The sequence below is a fragment of the Sceloporus undulatus genome, chromosome 8, assembly GCF_019175285.1.
Source record: "Sceloporus undulatus isolate JIND9_A2432 ecotype Alabama chromosome 8, SceUnd_v1.1, whole genome shotgun sequence".
Classification (NCBI taxonomy): domain Eukaryota; kingdom Metazoa; phylum Chordata; class Lepidosauria; order Squamata; family Phrynosomatidae; genus Sceloporus; species Sceloporus undulatus.
In genome coordinates this window covers 39,482,072-39,488,075 of record NC_056529.1, presented here as the reverse complement: position 1 = coordinate 39,488,075, position 6,004 = coordinate 39,482,072, and positions in this window count along the sequence as shown.

Below are 6,004 nucleotides of genomic sequence, written 5' to 3'. Positions count from 1 at the left end.
AGGCTTGTTCTTTTCTTTTGTGCCAATGCGTAGAGCAGAGGATTTCACAGCACACTGCTATTTGCATTACACTGTTTCACTCTTTGGACTGGGACTTGCCAATCTGGCCACATTCGGTCAGTGGTTCCCCTGCCATTTTTTGAAAATGCCAAATGTGTGAAGGGAATGGTGGGCTTAGAGTAGACTGAATGAGACTTGCATAAGTTTTGACTTTCCATTAATTTGGTGAGTTTGCTTTATTTGTGACTTAACTGTTCAATTCAGGCCTGAATTTTTGTTTTGTTTTGTTTTTATTTCTCTGCTTGAAAACAAAGCTGGGCCTAGTTAAGAAGTATCTCTTTTTTACTAAGATTGCGAGCTCTTTTATTCAGAGTTTGGCTTGTATTTTAAAAACCTGAGAAATATTTCTATGTTTCCTGTATTTGTTTTGCACTTTTAAAATGTTTCTGATGGACTCTGTGGACCTGAAGCAGACAAATTTATATGGTGGAGAACATTAAGAAAATATTAAATTGCTGTACCTTTATCCAGAAGCATTTTTTTCATCTATTGCTCTTTATTCAATGATGATGGTGCCAGGCATCTATTCTTGACTTTTGTGAAACTCCCATAACTCCTGGTAGGATTTCAGTTTATGGGCAATTTGCCCAAATCTTTTTTTCCATCAGGCCTGCCATGTATCGGTGGTAAAATGAACTTTCTCTCTCTTTCCTTTTTAAATGGAGGTACTTTTGTTGCCTTCTTCGACTTGTGTAGTATCACTGGGAAAGTTGTATTTCTCCCTCCATTTTTTTTTTAATGACATTGATGGTGTTGACTTCTCTCTGAAAGGAAGCGCAGGCTCATTTGATGCTTCACTATCGGTTTTAGTTGAACCTTTCATGATATTAAAGTGGAATGATGTTAGTTGTTCTGCACTGGTATAGTTGAAGCTGAAGTACAGCTCTTCTATTTCAAGGTAAAAATGTTTTAGCTTGGAGAGTTTCAGTGGAAAGCGGTTATATAATAATTTGTAGTAATATATATAGCATTACCTTGGTTTCCCTGTTCAGAATTATAGTAATTAAATATTGAGTTTATATGCTTGTTACCTTTGGATTTGTGCAAAACCAAGGCTCAATGCTTGGATTTCAGGTTTGAGCTGGCCTTTAGGATTAAGTGTTTTGTCTACAGATTTCAAACCATCCCTATAACGTTCTTACATCCTACAGCCAGCCCTCCATATCCACCGATTCTTTATCCACTGATTCAACCTTTCATGACTTAGATATTTTAAAAAACATGTCATTTCCAAAAAGCAACTTTGATTTTGCCATTTTATATAAGTGGCAAAATTTACAACACCGTTTTCTATAATGGGACTTGAGCATCCACAAATTTTGGTGGATTCTGGAACCGAACCCTAGCAGATATCAAGGACTCATTGTATATTATTATTATTGCCTCTGCCCATGAATCGTGGCAGGGATCAACAATAGACCAACAAATATACACATACAACACACAAATATAAGTACGGTACTGTATGGCCCATTGTACTTTTTACCTTACATCCTCCCTTCATAACCTCATCTTTCTGATTTAACCTTTTTGCCCTGCTCTTTTCAAAAAAGAGACTCTTGAGATTTGATATAATGGCTGTATTTCAATATGTGAATGGCTATCACATGGAACAAGCATATCAATCACATCAATGGTGACTGACAGAATAAAACAGCTTCTGTGATCCATTGGAATCTATGCAAAAATATGATTTATGAGACAAAATAAACAGATTCAAGGCTTTAAATTAAAAAGACAAGAGCATGAAGTCAGAGCCTTTGCCATTGACGTCCTCTTAACAATCTCCAATCCGATAGATAGTGTCCCATCCTTACTTGCTCGGATGTGAGAGCGATCTGGCTGAGACATCTGTCACCCCATTGATCGCCAGGGTTGATTCGGCTGATCCTTACTTGCTCTCTTGGAAAAATATGCGGAGATGCTGGGTCTTAAAGTTAATAAAAATAAGTCAGCCATATTAGCTATGAATTTACAGATTGAAGAGTAAGAAAACGTAGAAGACCTGACTCAAATGAAGATTAAAACAGAAGTAAAATACCTGGGTATAAATTTTACTACAAAAAATATATAACTTTACAAAAAGAACTATGAGAAAACGTGGACAGAGGTTAAAAAAGACTTATTGAGATGGAACAATCTGAATGTATCTGTCAGGCAGAATAGCCGCTATAAAGATGAACATTCATCGTTCGGCCTCTGAGGGAGAAAGAAGGCTGGCCCAGTTCCATCAGGGGCTAGCCTGAAGAAGGAGGCTCCTCCCTCCCTAACTGTCATCTTTCGGCCTCTGAGGGAGAGAGTAGGCTGGCCCAGTTCCATCAGGGGCTAGCCTGAAGAAGAAGAGCCCTCCCTCCGGTCCATCTGCCTTGATCCAGGCCTCAGAGGGAGAGAAGAATGCTGGACCTGATTCCCTCCCCCCCCTCACCATTCCCTTCTCCTTTTGTGTCGTGTCTTTTAGATTGTAAGCCTGTGGGCAGGGAACTGTCTGTTATCCCCTCTATTGTAAACCGCTCGGATTCCCAGTGATTGGGCGGTAAATAAATAAAACCTATTATTATTATTATTATTATTATTATTATTATTATTATTATCTTACACAAATTAATTTATCTGTTTCAAAACATTCCAATCTTGACAAATCTTAAGGTATTTAAAACGTGGCATTGCGATCTTTCAAAGTTCTTGTGGGGTGGAAGAAAACCGAGGATAAAAATGAAGGATTTATAGGATAGGAAATCAAGAGGCGGCTGGGGTTCACCAAATTTGAAGATTTATTATGATGCAGCCCATTTTGACTGGCTTTGGGTTAAAGGATGATGATTTATTAAACATGTAAGGTTATGGGCTTCGATTTGGTTGGCATGCTTAACCCTTTCTATGCAAAACATCAAACCAACCAAGGTTTTTTCAACCACTGGATTAGAAGCTCAATCTTTAGAGTATGTCTAGGATATAAAAATCGCATCTGTCCAAATATATCCCTCTGGCCCTCACCAAATGAAGCTTTATTTTGGAATATTAAATTGCCCAATGGTTCTTGGTTATTGTATAAAGATTTGGTAATTAAAGAAGAAAATACTATTGACATGTCATTTGTCACCCAACAAGAATTAGAAAAGAAAGGAGGTTATAAGACGTGGTTCTTTTACAGACAACTTCAGGGTAGATATAATACTGATATGAAGAACTCAGGAATTGGGAAAGGGAATTTAGATTTTGAAACTACTTTCCAATCGGAAAAAACTCAAAGAGTCTCCAAAATCTATGATTGGGAAATGGAACAGGAACCAGTGAAGGATTGTATGAACAAATGGGCACAGGACCTAGGTCCAAGTATTTTGTTGGAACAGTGGGAGAAAAATTGGATCAAGAGAAATAAATATACTCTGATTACTGATATCAATGAGAATATACTTAAAGTGCAATGCAGGTGGCACTTTGCTCCAGCTAGGCTGCCTAAAACCTATAAAACATCTAATGCTGGAAGTGTGACGAAGCCAGAGGATCATATATTCATTTATGGTGGGACATCATCCCAGTCTTGACCCTTCAATATACAGGTAAGTTTATCCATTACTGTGAAGTAACTAAAGAATATTGGCAAGAAATTTGTGTATTGATAAAAAAGATCTTGAAATGTAAAATTAATTTTGATCCTAAATACTTTCTGTTAAGTGTGGTTTCAGATGGAAATCTAGAGGGAAAATTTGGTAAACTTTTATTTTATATGTCAGCTACAGCTAGAACTGTATTTGCGAGAATGTGGAAAAAAAGAGGCCACCCTGATAGTGACGAATGGTTAAATAAATTGACTGAGTTTATTGAAATGGATAAACTTACCTGTATGTTGAAGGGTCAAGACTGGGATGATGTCAGAATGGATTGGCTTCCGTTGATAGAATACCTAAAAGAAAAAGGACAGACACTTAAAATATGACAAACATGGATGAGACATAAAAGATGGAGCGAGTAGAGGAGTTGTAAATTAAAATGAGAAAATAATTGATTTATAAGGAAAGTGATGAGTTGGAACTTAAAATTACTTACTGAAAATGGTAATGTATATATATTAATCATCTCTCTGGTAAATATATTAAGTGGTACTCAAGGTTTATGACTTTAAGTTGGGAACTTCAGTGTTTAAACTTTTGACTAGGTAGGTCAGTACAAAGTCATTTTTGTGTTTGTGTTTACTGTGTTGATGGTTTCTTTTTCTTCCTACTTTCCTTTTCTATCTTTCTTTGTTTTTCTCTCTATTCCTTTCTTCCTTCTCCCCTTCCCTTTTCTTGTTAATTGAACATTGTAAATACGGTTTGTTTTTGTGGATGTATTTTAATGCTAATAAAATTTTTAAAAAGAAAAAAATATATGATTTGCCATCTGAAAAGATGGCAAACCAAGCCTGAAAAAGACTGTCAAAAATGGTGACTTAAAAATCTAGTGGGAATTTTAAGATCCAACCTAATAAACTGGACCTAGCTAGTTGAGAAAAAGAAAGCGTGGATTATGGACATGGCAGTCCTGGGGGATGGTAGAACTGAAGACCAAATGAGGGGAAAGACTGGGAAATAGACCTCCAAATGGAAATTCAGCGCTTCTGGGAAAAATAAAACATTTACTGTATTACTATTCTGATGATTGCATCTGAGGAAAGAGACCAAGTCTGCAAAAGCTCATGCTACAACTTCTTTCATTCAGTTAGTCTCAAAGGTGCTACAAGATCCCTTTGCATGCTGATATTATTGTTACTTAATTCACATATGTCCATTTTTAACCGTGTGGCACTTTTATCTGTTTATCGCTTCTTTGTGGGCTGGGAGGCCATATACTTAAATAAACACCAACTTTAAAAGCCAATGCAAATAAAAGGCATGCAAAGACCATGCAAAGTTATTTGTGCAGGAAATCACAACCTGTTTTGCAAGCAACGTAGACTTTGAGCTCAAAGAAATGAGGGTCTGGTTAGGATCACAAGACTATGGTCACACTCACAATCGGCACACAAGGGCACCATTTTCTTGGATTAAATTGTCAATACCAACGGATTCCAGGGCTAAACTAAGGAGACCTCTGAGCTTGAATTAGGGCTCTGACCTCTTTTCTCCTGCCCAAGCATACATCTGTATATTGAATGTCTCACATTTAATGTTGACCCCTACAGAATCAGCTCCTTCCTTGTAGCTGGATGCCAAACAAAAATCCCAAACCATTAAAAAAAATTGCTATGCTAAGCAATTGAAGGCTTTGCTGCCTCCTGGATGGTAGCTTTAACAGATGGTCAGTAATCATTACATTACACACAAACACACTGTTGGTTCATAATTCCTTGATCTACAAAATACTTTGGAACAGATCATGTGGCCGGCAATCTGTCTCCCCAAAAGCAAGGCAAAAGATTGAGTGAAGGGTTTCCTGGCTGTTTGTTAACAAAAGTAAAGCAGTTTGACACCACTTTAACTGCCATGGCTCCATGCTATGGAATCCTGGGATTTGCAGTTTGCTGCAGCACCAAAGCTCTCTGACAGAGAACATTTCCCCAAAGCCCAGAATCTCATACCGTTGCAAAAAGGCAATTAAAGTGGTGCGAAAATACTGTGTGTGTGTGTATATATATATATATATATATAATGTTCCAAAAAGAGAATCTTGATTCTGCCATTTTATACAAGAGACACGTGTCACATATTTAATGGGACTTGAGCATCCACAGATTTTGGTAAGCATGGCAGATCCTGGAACCAAACTTTGGCAGACACCAAGGACCCACTTTATTAAAAGAGAAAAGGGAGGAAAAAAGAAGCTTCTCTTCACCAAGAATAATTTTATAAACATTTATCAGGTCTCTCCTGAAGTTCCTCAGAGTTCAACAGTATCCAGTATTGCCACCTTTCTGCAAAAGTATGTCAGCCTTGATAGCTTTGTTATGTCATTTTTTAAAGTGAAG